The sequence below is a fragment of the Cervus elaphus genome, chromosome 23, assembly GCF_910594005.1.
Source record: "Cervus elaphus chromosome 23, mCerEla1.1, whole genome shotgun sequence".
In the NCBI taxonomy this organism is placed as follows: Eukaryota; Metazoa; Chordata; class Mammalia; order Artiodactyla; family Cervidae; genus Cervus; species Cervus elaphus.
In genome coordinates, this window is record NC_057837.1 from 76,058,798 (window position 1) to 76,076,375 (window position 17,578).

The window sequence follows — 17,578 nt, forward strand, 5'->3', positions numbered from 1 at the left end:
TGAGCTCTCATGGTTTCCACCAGGATCCCCGGCTGCATGTGAAGAACAAACTACAGGGACAAGGGTGGAAGCAGGGAGACCACATAAGAAGCTGGTGTCATTGTCAGGCAGGAGCTAGGGTGTGCAGGGCAGCTGGTGAGAAGCATCACTGTACAGACTCCATCTGTACTTGGGGGACAGAAGGTGTGGCTTGAGGCAAACAGAAGAACAAGGGTAACACCCATCTTTCAACTTGAACCACCAGGTTGATGGCTGAGCACCAGCTCTTCTCTCTTGGAAGCAATAAACATTTGCTGTAGGATCCGTGATTCCAATGTGGCCCTAACTGTAATTTTGCATCAGTGAGTCTTGATGAAAACCAACAGAATGTCCTGGCTTAAGAAAAAGTAATGGGGACAGTGGGGAGAGCTAAGAAAAGAAAACTATGAGAGCCTTAAAATACAGTAATATTTTTTCTCTCCTTATAAAAATGGAGAAACTGAGGCACAATAAGGCAAAGAAACTTGTTCAAGGTCACACAGCCTGTGAGTAGTAAAGCCACAGTTTAATCCCAGAGCCCATGTTCTTAACCACTGGATTCAACAACAGCAACAAATTTTTCAAGGGACTTCCCTGGTGGTCCAGTCGAGTCATTAAGTTTCCACACTTTCAATGCAGAGGGGATGGGTTCTATCCCTAGGTGGGGAACTAAGATCCCACATGCCATGGGGCATAGCCAAAAAAAAAAAAAAAAAAGTTAATAAAAATTTAATTACTGCAGTATTTATCCAGTCTCCTGGTAGAGGATATTGAGTTGTTCCAATTTGAAAGGTTATTTTTCATTGTTATAAATAACGTTGCTGACAACATCTATATAATAGTTTCTCTGCATCCTTGAGCAGGAGTTTGTGAAGATGAGTTCCAGACAGTAGATGCAGCGGTCCTGGGGTCCCACACATTCTGTGGCATCAGTCAGCCCCGACCTGATGACTCCCCATTGTTAGATCAGGGCCTGAAGATGAGTTCCAGACAGTAGATGCAGCGGTCCTGGGGTCCCACACATTCTGTGGCATCAGTCAGCCCCGACCTGATGACTCCCCATTGTTAGATCAGGGCCTGAAAGTCTTTCCCCCTACTAACAGGAAGGAGCTGGCACTTCCTCCCAGTGGCTGAACTGGCCCCAGAAGAAGCTGTGTACCTGAATGGAGCCAGCTCAGCACTGTCCATCCCCAAAGCCCGGCACATTATCTCAGAGTTGGTTACAGCCACTGCTAAAGGGGCCCCTGAAAAATGTGTCATTTCTTTTCTGCCCATCCATGTGGCAGCTCTGACATTTCTCTGGGCTGGAGATTTCTTGGCTGAGATAATCCCAGGCTCCCTTCCAGTCCCAGGGTGGAGAACAGCTGTCCATCCTAATGAGGGTCTGGTTGAGAGGGCTGCTGCCAGGACACGGCAAGAAGAGGGACTTGCCCTGTTTCCCGTTTGCAAGGTGGCGGTCTGGGGGCCGTAAGCCACGAATGTCTCTGCCTCTCCCTCCATGGAGCGGTCACGCCTCCCTGAGTGGTCACTTGGAAGTACTGAGACCTCAGAGGAACCAGTGTATGAGCTTATTGGTCCATGAGTGGCCTAAGTGTCACCAAATCTTTGAACTGATTGCAAAAATCCTTATGTTTGGGTGACACTTGGAGACCTTAGGGTTTTGTCACCAGGAACTTAAGAAAGAGAGGGAAGTGTGGATGCTGAGAACTTTAGTGAACAGTGTCCAGGCGTTAATGGCTTAATTCACTCCAGGAAAAGCTGCAGTGAGTCTCCCTGGGTGCACAGCTCTCCCAGGCCCTGGAGAAACTCAGGTGAGGATGGCATTCACCTTGAGAAGCGAATTATCCATCTCTGGTCCTACCAACACCAGCCATCTGTCTCCGACCTCCTGACTTTGCAGTATGCCACTGACATCTGAGAACAAAAGGATGCTTGCTGACATGCAATATTCTGTGCCCTCTTCCCTGGGGTGCCCACAAACCTAGCCTGCAAGGGCAGGGGTGATCTGTGATGAAAGCAAGCAGATCCCTCGGGAGAGCAGGACAAGGACTGCCCAGTTCTCACTCAGACTTTTCCCCATGTGTGTATCAGCTACGCAAGGGAAGCAGGTCAAAACATGCAGCAGATGCCAAATCCCAATACACGGTGGTTGTCTGGACTCAGTCCTTTAGAATCCTAAGTTAATTCAGCATTTCCACAAGTAGGTGACCTGTGGGAACACTGCAGCATACAAGGTAATTTTACATGCCAAGTCCATAAATGTTATTTATTTTTAAGGGATGGATTTATTTTAAAGTATATTAGAAGAAATAGAAAACATGAACATGAACTCCATGATTTCACATCCATAACTGCATGGGCTGAGGTTTAATTTTAAGAAATGTTTCCATTTAAAGAGGAATGTTAAATAATAGTACAGGTAGTAGTACATCGAGATGACCCAGAACAATTGTGGGGTTGATGGGAAATGCTGAGTTCCTAGCAGGCTGGTGTTTGATCCCTGGAGTTAAAGTCCCATTGGTCTGGGGAGGCCCCACCCCCAGCCCATTAAAGTCACAGAGAGAGGTGTCAGGGTGACCTCACCCCCGGCCCAGTGAAATAGGAAGGTTTGCTCATGGAACAAAATTGGGTCTGTTTTTCTGCACGTGTCCCCAGGCTAATACTGGAGAAAATGAATCTGGGTTGACCGGTCTGGCTTCACTTAAAATACGTAAAACTGGCTTCCTTTGCCCTTCATGGCAACGACTTCCAGGTGCTTTACCTCCCGCCTAACCTGTCTGTCTGCAGGGCAGGGCTGCAGAAAGAGTTTAGATCAAATGTTTTTGTGGAAGAGATGCTGATTTATAAAGCCGCTTCATTAACCGCTGTTTTAATGAAGCAGATTACCATCCCCAAGGGAGACTTAACATCCAGTGTGACTTAGCACGTAGATGCTGCTGTCATTTAAAAGGATCGTTAAACCTGTATTTTAATAGTGAGCTGACATAAACCTTCCACCCACCTGTGTGGACAGGGGTGAGCTCATCTAACAAGTAAGTGTGCAAAGTCACTTACAGGCAAAGACACCCAACAGTTAATTGCCTCTAAAATGAGTAGGCTGGAAACATAAGCGCCCAAGACCCTGGTTTTATGTCTGGTAGAAATCAGAAATGGTCTGCAGGCAGCTTGCTCTTTGCCCACATAGCACTTAGAGCTGCTGACTGCAGCACGTGAATTATTCACCAGGTGGTGGCTCTCCCTGCGCTCGGGGAGACAGGTCTAACAGGTGGATGGCAGCCAGGTTTTGCTCTTTTTGCTTCTCACGTTGTCTCTAGAGGCTCACAGAGGAAGAGTTCTCAGCACGAGCTGCTTCATTATGATTCATGAAGAGCAAGCAAAAGGTTGATTCTGCCCGAGGTGCCCTGGATTCCACATTCAACAAGTACTTCTTGAGCACCTACTATGTGCCAGGCACTGTTCTTGACCAGGCTTTTAGTGGAGAGATAACGTGGACTGAAATCCCTCCCAGCTGCGGGGTGGTCCCTGGGAGACAGAGGGGTAGAGTGGACGCAATGAAGGGGGTCTGGTGGTTGCTACGACTGCTGCCTCCTCCAACAGTAACTAACATTTAGCTCACTTTTGCAGAGTCTTGTCCCCCACTGTAGGTGAGTTGTGGTTCTAAGCCATCCACCTATGTGAATCACTTTATTTAACCCTCACAGCCCAAGAGGTGCAGAGCATTACTAGCTTCATTTTATAGGCAAGGGGAACTGAGGCACATAGGCATTAAGTAATCTATTCTAGTGGATAAATGGCACGGTGAGAATTTGAACCATAGTTCCATGAGTTTCACAATCTATTTTCATCACTCTGCCATGATGCCACTTCTTCGAGGAAATGCAATGGCTAAAAATCAGATGCTGAGCTGTAACATTCAATAGGGCTTCCCACATGGCTCAGTGGTAAAGAATCGGCCTGCCAAGCAGGAGACACAAGTTTGATCCCTGGGTCGGGAAGATCCCCTGGAGAAGGAAATGGCAACTCACTCCAGTATTCTTGCCTGGGAACTCCCAAGGGCAGAGGAGACTGGCGGGCTACCGTCCATGGGGTTGCAAAGAATCAGACACAACTTAATGACTAAACAACAACAAAATTTAATAATCAGGACCCTGGCAGGATTCTGCCAAGACGGTACGACAAAAAATAGACAGGAACTGACTGCTAAGCAACCCACTTGTCAGTGAGCAGCTCCTGGGAGCTGGGTCAATGTTCATGTGAAGAAGATCTGACCAATCAGAGCACCCCGTTCTCCAGACTGTGATGATTGGCTCAGGATGTGAGCTCCAGCGTTGCTCCAGAGGCAGTGAGCCTGGGACTTTTCAGTGCTGTTGGGAAAAAAGCATCTCCATCTGCTGGGGTGGGTAAGCAAAGAGGATATCAACCCAGAGCTGCTGGGCGTCATCCCTGATGCTTCTAGGAGAAGGCCTGCCTTAGCATAAAGCCACTATGGAGATAGAGTCCAGACAACATTGTCAGTACTGGGGTTAAGCTGAGTTTTTTGTGATCCAATAAATCATCTTTGGGCTTAAGCCATCTTAAGTTGGCTTTTCCATCACTTGCAACCAAAAGTGTCATGACGGATATTATAGGAAAAGCATTAGTGCTCCCATTTGACAGGTAATAAAACTGAGGCTTCAAGCAGAAGACAGGGGGAGGAACTGATAGTTACTATTTGCTACTTGCAGTCCACTCTCCCATTGCTTTATTTAATAATATTAGGCTGGGTTGCAAACCCTAGTATGTGTGACACTACCTCACAGTGAGACATTGCAAGTCATATTATTCCAAGCCTCAGCTCTTTATCCATGCAATAACTGAGCAGGGATCTATCAGCTTATCCCCAAGGATGTTCCCTGTGGTGGTAGCACCTTATAAAGCTCTGCTGTGGAAAGATTCCATGGTCAATAGGTCCAGGAAAAGCTGCACCCTCTGGCTTCCTCTTCAGAACATTAATGCATTAGATAGAGGCTCTGAAAAGCCCTGTAGTCAAGACACATGTGTAGTTAACCCAGCATTTCCAAAATGTATGAGTTTGGCTCTGAATTCATCATGGATGTTAAAACCACAAATAGGAAGAAAGAAAAGATGATACCCAGTAGGTAAAATCTTGTTGTCAAAAATTGTCATAAGGATTGAATTTTTCAGTTCACTCTGGAAAAGCTCATTTGAGTCTCTCAAAGGCTGAATAACTGGGAAGTCATCAAGCTGCAGCCTGTGAGCCACAGGTTAGACAAAGGAAGAACTGTCCTACGCAACAAGTTGTCAACCTAGACATGGAGTAGTTAGCCCTTGATAGGGAGATGCCCATCTGTGATAGTCCAAGGACTAGATGACCTCCCCTTGAGATAGAAAGCAGAAAACAAACTTAGGACATTCTTGTTCTATCAACATAATGCAGAGCACAGAGGGTTGACCTACAGAAGCCCACATAATCGAGACACTCCCATTTCTGTCCATTCCATTTATCTGAGGTTTCTCAGTATTATTATCCCAAGTGATTAACCCCGGATGGGTTGGAGCTGGACAGAGCAATACTCCCAGGGGTAATCTTTCCCTTGACCCTTGCTCCGTCTCCACCATGTATGAAGTTGAATTTCCCCTGCTGGCTCACCTGTGCTTGTGTCTCCAGACAGATCTCATACCAGCGGCTGCAGCAGTTCCTGTCCCAAGCTGGGTCCTAGCGGGAAACAGATGGCAAATCTCAAGAAGGAAATTGAAGAGGGTGTGATGGAAGAAGTGTTCACAAGATGACTACAGGTTAAGGAAACCAAGAAAGGGGCTTTCCCTGGTGGTCCAGTGGTTAAGAATCTGCCTGCCAATGTGAGGGACACAGGTTCGATCCACGTGCCGCTGGGCAACTACGCCTGTGCACCACAACTACTGAAGCGCGCCCTCTAAAGTCTCAACTGCTGAGCCCACCTGCTGTAATAATGAAGCCCACGTGCCCTGGAGCCCATGCTCTTCGAGAGAAGCCGCTGCAACGTGAAGTCCACACACCGCAACCAGAGAGTAGCCCCTGCTCTCTGCAGCTAGGGAAACCTCGAGCGCAGCAAGGAGGACCTACAGCAGCCAAATAAATAAAAAAAGAAAACGAAAAGGAACAGCGAGGACCCTGAGGGTTAGCATCAGAGGGAAGCAATGGCCTCCGCAGGCCTGAAGACAAAGAAAGAAGCTGACGCGGAGCCCAGGGAGGGCTGTGGTTGCAAGAGAATGTGGTTGGCCCAAGCAAGGGAAGAAGAGAAGCTTGGCCTTTGCCAAACTCTGCACTGCAAGTCCTTTCCCAGGTATATTTCGGGGGGTGGGAAGGTGGAGTTTTTATTTTTATGAGTCTAAATTTACCTTTCTTTGTAATTGTTATTACTAGGTAAGTCCTGTCTAAGCAATATTTGATTTAATCAGTATATCAAAGATTTCCACCTATGTTTTCTTCTAGAGTTTTCAGCTGTTACGCTTAAGTCTACAATCCATTTGAATTTCGTTTTTATAGGGTATGAGTAAGGGGTTGAGGTTCATTTTTCTCCAAATATATTCATTTATTTCTGAACCATTTGTCAAAAAAACTTTCTTTTCCCCATTGAATTACTTGGGCACATCTGTTGAGTATCATTTGAATATCTTTGAGTCCTGTATTTGTGGACTTTCTCTTCTGCTCCACTGGCCTCCACATTTTTCCTTATGCCAGTACCACCCTATCTTGATTATTGTAGCTTTATAATAAGTCTTAAAATCAGATAGTGTAAGTTTCCAAACTTAGTTATATTTATTTATTTATTTTTAATGATTCCAGATCCTTTGTGTTTTCATTTAAATCTTATAATCAGCTCATCAATTTCTCAAAATGTCTCCTGGAATTTCAGTTGGGATGCCATTAAATCTATAAATCAGTTTGGGGAGAATTGCCATCTTAACAATAATAGTTAAGTCTTCTAAATCCAGGAACTAGGTATATCTTTGCATTTCTTTCAGTGTTTTAATTTTTTTTTTTTTTTTGTAATTTTTAGAACACAGGTCTTGTGTATATTTGGTTAAATATATCCCAAGGTATTTTAACCTTTTCTGATGGTATTGCAAATGGCATTTTAAAATTTCATTTCCCAATTGTTCATTGCTGGTATATAGAATTTAAATTGATTTTTTTTATTGATCTTCTACCCTGTGATCTTTCCAAATTCAGTTATTACTTCTTGTCAGTTATTTTGCTGACTGTTTAAAACAAATGTCTCTGTTGTCCAGCCTTGGTCTCCTCCTTCGGAGTAACCTCTGTGATGTGTTAAATGCATTTTTCTAGATCCTTTTTCCATATATTTTCCCCACATAAATATGGGCCCACACAAAGGACCTAAGATTTTTATCTTATCTCATGTGAAAAGAAAGTGAAAGTGAAGTTGCTCAGTTGTCTCCGACTCTGCGACTGTAGCCTACCAGGCTCCTCCGTCCGTGGGATTCTCCAGGCAAGAATACTGGAGTGGATTGCCATTTCCTTCTCCAGGGGATCTTCCTGACCCAGGGATCGAACCCAGGTGTCCCGCATTATAGGCAGATGCTTGAACCTCTGAGCCACCAGGGAAGCCCCTTATCTCATGTAAGTGGTATCACTGTGCTATCACTCTTCAACTTATTTCACTCTTAGACTTGTTTTCACTCAACACTATGTCTTGAAGATGTTACCATGACAGTAATAAAGATCTACAGTTTCCGTCAGGTCTCTGGGTTATTTTGATCGGAGAAAATCATAAAATCTATTAGCTGTTCTTCTGTTGCGGGACATTTAGGTCAGCTGTAATTTTTTGCTATTATGAGCACTACTGCAATGAGCATCCTCAGACGCATCTCCAGGCCCACGTGGGTGAGACTTCCCCAGAGCGGACTGTGACTGAAGGTGGACTAGCAGGTCCTGGGGTACACACAGCTGACATTCTCAGGGATGACGACCTCCCTCTGCCTGGGGTTCCTGGTGAGACTCAGACCTGCAGGGCATTGTGTTGAGCCCGAGAGGGAGGGGGTGGAAGGGCTTGCCCTGCAGCGGAGAAGAGGGATACGTGTGTGTGTGGCGAGTGATGAGTATGCATGAGTATGTGTCTTTTGCATGGGGGACACAGATTATGGCATACACTCATGCATGGAGATGCATGTATATGCAGTGTGCATGGGTATATGTATGCATATGAACATATGCGCGGTGCACAGGGTCCGTGTGTGGGTGCTGATTTTCAGGAGTAATAGGCCAGCGTGCCGCCCGGACTCGCTATGTCTGTGTACATGTGAACACACATCTCCAAGTATGTGCTGCCCAGGCCCAGGTCAGGTGCAGGTGCCTGCGGGTGGTGCTTAGCGTGGGCGCACATGCGCAATTGTGTGGACACACGCATGGGGCTCTGATTACGACTGGCCTCTGTTAAGAGCCCCCCTTGTTCGCCAGACATGCTTCTAAGCACTTTCCATGCCCTGGCTCGTGGAAGCCTCACAACAGCTTCACCTGAGACACTATCTTAGGTGTAAGGAAACCGAGGCACAGAGGGGTTTAATCACGCGACCCAGATCACAGTTTGGTGCTGGGCTCTGGACACAGAGCCTGGCCTCAGACGCAGTGATTCAATCCCCTATATGTGAGGGTGCGTATCCACAGTAGGGTGCTGTGCATGCCACTATTACAAGCATTGTGTCCACAAGTGTGTGTAAGACGGTGAGAAAATGCTCTGCATGTGTGTGTACGTGCACATGCATGGTTCCATGGATGTGCGTGTACAGGGGAGTGTACACGTGTGCAGACACATGCATGTGCTATAGACAAGCTTCGTACAAGCGTGGATATACGCTCGCAAGTGTGTATCCACAGTGTGCCTGTGGGTGTGTGTTCAGGCAGACACACTCATTTGGAGATGAGGTGTGGATTTGCAGTCAGGAGTGGCAGAGGTATCTCAGGGCCCTGGAGGTGCTCTGAGGGAAGCTGACGGCCTCCCTTCCCTCTCGCCTCCTGCCTCCTCCCCACACTCCTCACCCGAGGTTTCTCTTCCTCCCGCTGTGTCCCTGTGGGTCCTCTCAGCTGGGGAGGAGGAAGGCAGCCTCACGGCTGAATCTGCATTAGACACTGCTGCTTTGTGTTCCCCAGGCTGCGGGTGGAGCACCAGCAGGGAGTCAGCAGCCCCTGGGGAGGAGGGCGGGCTTCCTGGGGTTGCTCCTATGTCACAGGGTGCTTTTGGGGTGCACATATGAGGTTGCCCTCATGATCAAGGGGTGTGGTTCCAGAGAGAGGCTTCCACCCACGACCCAGTGTCTCCTGGGAACTTCACAGGGGTCATGGATGGAAAAGTATGAGGACGCCACTCCCCCAGGCACCACTGCACGTGATAACCGAGGCTGAAAACCCTTCTCTGGATGGCTGGAGCATCTTGACCTTGGCTGAGGCACGTCCCACCTCTGAGACTCATTCTCCTGCTCTGAGCTAAGGAACCTCACTAACATCCACGATTTTTGTGTCCAGGTCCACCTCTGATTTCCCTCTGGACCAGGCTTCCCTCACACTGAGCCATTGTGTGGACTGGGCGGGGCTGACCCCAACCCGCAACACTGGGGTGGGGGTGGGACCTGGGTGTGGCCAAGCAGATCCATCCATCCTCTTGGATGCTATGACTGGCTGTGGGATGGACATGTGACCCAGAATGGGCCAGTGAGGGCCTGTGCTGGGGTTTTTGCTGGATCTGGTAAGAAGGGACTCTGTGCCTTGGGGCTGGCTGTGCTGGTGGGATGGAAGCTGGGAGCTGGTGGTGGTCATCTAGGCCACCCCGCATGGAGACAACCAGCCTGAGAGCGAAGCCCAGACATAGAGAGGGACCGAGTCATGATTGGATTGTTGGAGTCCCTGGATGCAGCTGGGTCAGAAACCCAGGACATCCGACCTTAGTTCCCTGAGACAGTAAATTTTCTTTTTTCACTTAAGCCTGCTTGGACTGAGTTCTGCCACTTGCAACCAGAAGAATCCCTACTCCTGGAGCCCAGAGTTTGCCCTGGGGACGTCTAAGCGGTGGGTCCAGGCAGACCGCAGAAGGGGCACTGCTGCAGGAAGGCTGTGTGCTTGGCGTCTGAGGCCCAGGCGGGCTGAGGACAGGGCAGTGCTGAGTCCCCTCACCCACCCAGGATGGCCCCGGGCTCAGGCGACCACAGGGAGCTGAGTGCCCAGCTCACAGCCCTCTTTCCATGGGCAGTATTGGTCCTGCCAAGTTGGCTGCGCCGGGCCCAGTCGGGTGGCACTGGGCAAAGACAGTCAGAGGCGGCTTCCTGGAGAACAGAATCTGAGAGCGAGGAGGGAGGAGAGGTCCCTGGGACCCGCGCCTGCTTGAAAAATGAACGGCTGCCCCAGCCGACGCTGCACACCGTCCTCCACCCTGCATCCTTTTCTCCAGAGCTCTGCGGTCATGATTACAGGTAACTAACAAATTCATACATTTCTATTTTGTCTCTGCCCCCAAACTAGGCTGGACATTCCATGAGGGCAGGGGTTTTCCTTCATGGTCCTCACTGCACAGCCCTGGCACGTAGTGGGTGCTTTCTACAAATACATTAACTGAAGGAACGAAGTCTCCCTTCTGGGCACAGCACCCCCGATTGTCCTTTGGAGAACCTCCGTCCTGCACTCTCCGCTCATGAGCCGTGAGGGGGGGAAGACCCACACCCATTGCACACGGGCCCATGACTCAGGCTTGGCAGTCCACATATCCAAGACCACTGGCTACACCTGGGCAGGTGGTACCCACACCAGGAGCTGAAATCCCTGCCGCTCAAGCCCGAGTCCTGGCACAAGGCTGCTTCTCCCAAGAGAAAGGGGCACCCTTCCTAACGGACACAGAGGCACCTCAGGGGGCAGCCCTGGCCAGGAGCAAATCTCGTCACCTTGACCCCAGTGATTGGGTCAGAGACGGGCATGTAACCAGGCTGGTCCAACCAGGTGAATCCTAGAAATCCACAGATGCCACTGTTACTAGCAAAGCCTGTTAACAATTCTTGGGAAATAAAACAAGAAATAGACATCTGGGTAATAGTCTAACCTTTTTCTTTTCCTTGGTGCTTTGTCTGGTTTTGCTTGCTCACAGGGTGCCTCATACAGATGCCTCACACCTCGCCCTTCAGACCAGAACTCCTGGTAGGAAAGGCTGAATGGGTACCCCAGCCCCACAGTGGGCAGCAGCACTGCCCACGATACTCAATCTGAGACGGCAGCGGAGGGCCGTGTGCAGAGATGCTCTGACTCTTTGCGACCCCATGGACTGCAGCATGCCAGGCTCCTCTGTCCTCCACTATCTCCTGGAGTTTGCTCAAATTCTTGTCCATTGAGTCGGTGATGCTATTTAACCATCTCATCTTCCACTGCCATCTTCTTCTCCTTTTGCCTTCAATCTTTCCCAGCAGAAGGGTTTTTCCAGTGAGTTGGCTCTTTGCATCAGGTGGCCAAAGTATTGGAGTTTAGCTTCAGAAACAGTCTTTCCAATGAATGTTCAGGGTTGATTTCCATGCAGTCCAGCAGCCTCTAAAGGGTCTTCTCTGACACCACAACGTAAAGCATCAATACTTTGGCCCTCAGCCTTCTTTATGGACCAACTCTCACATCTGTACATGACTACTGGGAAAACCATAGCTTTGACTATATGGACCTCTGTCCTCCCCACTAACAAGACCATATAAAGCAGCCTTGCCCATAGCCTAAGGGGTTGGAACATGGGCTTTAGAGTGGGACTGCACACCCCTCCATTCTTTAATCGAAAAAATAAAGCTTTCCTTTGCTTCTGAACTGAATTCTGTCTCCCTCTATTGGCTTAAACAAAACCAGGCATGAGGACCCTAGTTCAGAATGGACTCAGGGATGGAAGGAAGAGAATATCTTCCTTCTAGGGTTGCTGCACTGGCAATGGCTTCTTCCCCCAGAGAGGGAAGAGGAGGGGGAAACTGCTAGAGCCCCTGGATCCAGCCCTACCTGAGGCCAGAACTATCCTCAGGTCTTTTCAGTTCTATAAGCACAACCACATATTCCTCTTTTGTTCACATCCATTGACACTGGATTTTCTGTCACTGACATCTGCTGGAGACCTGTCTGTCTGATGCAGGAGGAGGGACAAGGATACCCTGCAGGGCAACCATGCAGCTAGATGAGACCCAGTCCTTGAAAAGCACTTCGTCTTTTTTAAGCACTTCATATAGGAAGGGCTCCTGAAGGTGCTGGCAGACTGTGACCTCATCCCCACCAGCCCTCCTCTCCCCACCAGGTTGCCCCTTTCAGGAGTCCAGACCCCTCCCCAGCGCAGCCACTGCCCCCTCCTCCAAAATGAATTTCAGGTACTCACAGCTCCTCTCTTTCGGCCCAGTAATTTTCTTCTTTCCCATTTTGTCATCTGAAAAGATGGCAAATTGAAGCACTTAATTTTCCTCCTTCAAACCAATTAATATGAAAGTGCACAGCGCTGAAGTACGACAGCGAAGGCAAGCCATTTATATCAATTAGCAAAAATAAACATGAGCTTTGTGCAAACTGAAAATAAAGAACAACCTCAGAAGCATGAAGCCCAGCAGGGAAGCCTGGGAATTAGGGCCTCTGGAGCCTCGTGGAAGAAGCAAGGATTTGAGAGTGCTATTAAAATTGCATCTCATCCCATCATCCCACCATGTCCCGAAGTAAATATATCCAGGAATCAAGAGAATTTCCAGGCAAAGTCACACCTCACTGTTCCCAAATTTCAACTCAGCCAAGCTGGAATGCTGAGTCTATCTCTGAAGCGTGTCCTCTGTTCACCCACATTTCTTCCTGGCCATTGCCTCCCTGGGCTGAGTTCCATCACCCATCATGCATGACCTTCCTGGATTATAACAGCCTCCTCCCTGGTCTCTTGGCTTCCATTCAATGCCCTTCAATCCAAAGCTCTGGTCATTCAACACGTATTGCAGTCAGAGCAAGCTTTAGAAATGTAAATTAAATCATGTCACCCTCCGCTCTGAAACCTTCAATGGCACCCCACTGCTCTTAGAATAAAATCTAAACTCCAGATCATGGCCTGCAAGGCCCTGCGTGGTCCGGCCGCCTCTCCAACACATCCCCCTCCAGGCTCCCCCGGCTCGTGGCATTGCAGCCAGGCTAACTTCCTTACTGTTCCTCCCAACTCCCCAAGTTCAGTCCTACCCCAGGCTCTTTGCACCTGCTGTTTCCCCACACCTTTCCCTGTGGTCTTTTCCTGTCTTGCCTGTCTCAGCTCAAATGTGACAGCCCCACCCCACACCCTGCAGGTTCATGTCAGTGCTGTTTATCTCCTTCACATTCATTCAGTCCACAAATATCTGTGGAACATAAGCACCAGCCACATTCTAGCCCATGTGGATACAACAATAAACAAGACAGACAAGAACACTGCCTGGTGGAGCTACATTCTGGCCTGGGGGATGGGGTGGGTAAGAAAAACAGCAAGTACTCCAAAAAAAACCAATCAAATGGGTGAATCCCCTGAGTCCTGGGCAGATGGAAAGCCCCTTGTCAGGGTCAGGGTTAACTGGAGAGGTGACTGGTATAAATGCCAAGTCCCAGAACCGTAGATCAAAGAGGGGGTGTCTACAGGGAACTGAATCGCCCAGAAGAAAGTGACAGGTGTCACCAGACCTTCTTCAGAATTCTAAGAGGGCAAACAAACAAGTGTCAATGAAACGTTTGATGTCTACTCCAGCTCATGTGCAAGCCATAGGTCAAATTTATAAGCCAGAGAGAGTTATATTTTAAAGTGCTGTGTTTTATTACCTAAAGTAAATTTGTGTAATCAATATGTTTTAAGTCCTGGTGCATATGTTCATCGTTTAAACTATTGATGGAGATAGAGGTACAGTATGGGGTCTCTGCTTCCCACCCCCCGCCCCTGGGGAATTCAGCAGAGCCCAGGGAACTGGGAGTGCTCCCTCGGGGGCAGGGGGAAGGTCTGCTGAGTAGCCAAATAGTAACAAAGTCTTCCAATTAAATGAGCCCATACTACATGCCAGGTCCCATGTCAGTGGTCACATGTGTGATTTTGTTGACTTCTCAGGATAACCCCATTCTGCCAAGTCTTGTTATCATTACTTACAAATGAGGGAACAGAGGCATAGCATTTTCGACAAGGTCACACAGCTCTTAAGCAACAGAGTTGGGACTTAAACCCAGGTTCACATGACTTATCAGAGCTAGGGTGATCAATTCATCCCAGTTTGCCCAGAACCATCCCAACTTGAAAATTGAAAGTCCCACGTCCTGGAAACCCCTTGAGCCCCAGAAAACCCAGGACTTTTGTCACCCAAAACAATGCTCATACTTTGAACCACAAGGGTAAATAGTTTCTTTTTTTTAACGGGGGGTGGGAGGGGGGCGGAGTATAGAAAGACCTGGCAGGGGTTTCCCAGGAAGTATAAACCCATGAATCTCAGAAAGGGACAGGAATGTGTGAGCAATAGAAAGTAGCCCTATTTTATTGGAATTTTTAAATTTTTAATTTTAAAATAATTATAGACTCACAGGAAGCTGCAAATAACATTACACTGAGTCCTGTATATCCTGCCCCCATCTTCCCCATAGTGACATTTTATACAGTTGTAATTCTACATCAGAGCCAAGAAACTGACCTTGGTACACAGCTGTTAACTAGACTACAGACCTTATCCAGTTTCATCATTAGTTACATGTGCTCATTTGTGTGTCCATGTGTGTATGCACATATGCACATGCATACTGCCCTGTGCAATTTTATCACACGAAGAGGTTCATGTACCCACGACAGCCGTCAAGATATAGGACTGTCCCCTCATGACAAAGGAGAGCCCTTGTGCTGCCCCGTTATAAAATTCACACCCAATCCACTCAAAACCCCACTCCCATTTCTACCACCTGGCAACTACTTAGATATTCTGTCTCCATAGTTTCATCATTTCGAGAGTGTCAGGTAATGGAATCACACAATTCGTAACCCTTTGCAATTGTCTTTTTCACTCAGCATAATGCCCTTGACATCCATCGGGGCTGTTGCGTGTACCAATAATTCACTCCGTTTTATGACTCAGTCGTATTCCATGGTCCCACGACAGAGATGTGCTAGAGTTTGTTTAAACATTCACCTCCGGAGGACATCTGGGTTGTTTCTTTATCGTTTGATGGCTTGAGCTCTGTCAGAGGTAAAGAAAGATGGGCCTGACCGTGAGGAGCCAGAGAGTCAAGATGGACAGAGGCTTGACCCTGTCAACCTGCGCAGTCAGAGCAGAGTCTGAAGGAACGGACAGCGGGGTGCAGGAAGCTGTCTTAGGGAGTACGCCGTTATTCAGGTACACGTCACAGGAACCCAAAGCAAAAGCGGTAGACTTTTGGCTTATGGAACTGAAGAGTGCAAGAACTGCACTGCTTCAGGCACGGCTGGATCTAGGGGCTCCAATGATGCCCTCAAATCTGGTCTTCCTCGTCTTTTCTCTCTTCCTCCCTTCTCCCCTCCCTCTCCCTCTCTCTTTCCTTCTCTTTCTCTCCCTCCCTCCCTTTGGCTCTACCTTCCTTTCTGTTGACTTTGCTCCCCACAGGCCCACTCTGAGTAGTGCAGGAAGCCCCCAGCCTCCTTCATACCTTCTCAGTATCCTCAAGGAAAGGGACTGCTTCTTTCCAGCTGGTTTCAGGAGCTCCACCCCCTGAGCCGATCACTGAGGCTGGGGGAGTGCACCACTCCAATTAGCTAGACCTTGGTCATGTGCCCTCTCCTTGAGCCAGAGTAGGACTGGCCTGAGAGCGGGGAGCAGAGATTCTTCAAGGGAAACCTGGGTCACGGTCAGCAGAAGGCAAAGGAGGGATGAATGCCCAAGAGGCACCTGCATCAGGCGACCGCTGCTGAAGGAACGCTCTGCCGGCGTGTTCAGGATGCGCCGCGGCTGAAAAGCCCGTGACTGGCAGAGGCCAGCGGAGAGGCGAGCAAGGCATGGAGGGAACACGCCCAAAGCGCACGATCCTCCTCAAAGCCCACACAAATATTTTAGTTTCTTTGAAAATCATGAAGAAAAAAATGAAAATAATCTGTCTTGAAATACATTCATCTTTTACTAACAAAGTCATAAAACATCATCTTTATTTATTATGTTAAGGAAGAAGGGATCTGTAAATCTTAACACAGTGGGACTAGGAATTTGCTTGGACATGGTGGACAAAAGGAGGCCATTAGGAAGGTGCCCAAATTCTGACCCTGGCATTTAAAGGAAAGGTTGGCTTATCTTAAGGAAGTTGAATGAAGAGTTCAGTGTCAGCTGACTTAGTTGAAAGTACTAATGCAAGGCTAAAGTTACCGACTTTGGGGTTTGAATCCTGGATCCATGACCACTTGGCAGAGCAGCCTTGAGTAAGGCTCCTAACCTCTCTGCGCCTCCTGTCGCCCATCTGTACAATGGGCACAAGAGTTATTTTCTCTGAGTTGTCATGGGGATTAAATGAGACACTGTGTGAGCTGAGCAAAGAGTTCAGCATATAGTCAGTGCCTAATAAATAGAATCAGAATCTGAGTTTGTGGAAACCCAAGATTAGAATTTGAGAGACCAGAAATGAGGTGACACCTGAAGCTATGAGCAGAGGAGCTGCCCGAGGGAGCAGGTAGAGAGAAGAGGGGGAGGCAGAATTCTGGGACATGCAGAGATTATGAGGAGGAGGAGACAGCAAGAGATGAAGGAGGAAATACTAACACCGAGATCTTGGAAGCCAGGAGAGTAATGCACATTAGGAAGTTGGAGGTCATTACCAGAGTTGGATCCTGCAAAACAGTCCAAAATAAATGATGGGGAAAGAACTGGGGAAGAAATAGATAATCTGTGGTTCTGTCTGAGCAGTTTCTAGGCCCCTTGCTTTTTACTAATTATTCCTTCATTTAACCAACAAATACTCACTGGGCTCATTCCATTGTGTATTGGCCTCAAGGTCATCCACTTAGGATATTCCTGCTGCATGGTTGTTCTGGAGTGCTCCTGATTTCCACCTGTTCTATTTCTCAGCCATCTATCTATGATCATCTGAACAATCTTTTTGCATCCAGTAAATTCCCATTTTGCCTCAGTTAAGAATTCAGCTGCTGTTATTGGAAACCAAGGAAATCAAGTGGATAGCTCATCTCTCACAGTTGGTCTACATGTCTTGGGAAGAGACAACTCCCACACGCTGTATAAGAATGGGCATGACCTAAGCCTGGCCAATCCAAGCAGATGATCCGTTAGGCAGAATGAGTGGTTCTCACTAGTCCAGTGACAGTCAGTCTTGGATATTTCTGGAACTCTCACAAAGAAGAAAGTATCTTTGGAGTTGCTAAGCTGGTGGAATAGCATGCTACCGTTAATGGGGACCATCTCAGCCACCGTGAGAGAACGATCTTCCAGGGAATGATGGATAAGAGATGGAGATGAATACTTCCTAGTCATAGTCAAGCTCCTGGATCCAGCCCCTCCTGAAACCCCTGGACTTGCCCACAACTAGGCCAATAACTTCCCATTTTGGCTTAAGTGTGTAAGTTGGGCT

General features: G+C 48.1%; 1 long non-coding RNA gene across 1 annotated transcript; it reads right to left on the reverse strand.

Moving 5' to 3' along the window:
* Window positions 1–4,164: 4,164 nt before the first annotated feature.
* On the reverse strand, window positions 4,165–12,695 carry LOC122681919. The gene is made up of 4 exons (XR_006337147.1): window positions 12,593–12,695; window positions 12,390–12,437; window positions 5,669–5,734; window positions 4,165–4,382 (listed from the first exon to the last, which is right to left on the reverse strand). It is a non-coding gene; the product is annotated as an uncharacterized LOC122681919 (long non-coding RNA).
* Between the last annotated feature and the right edge of the window lie 4,883 nt (window positions 12,696–17,578).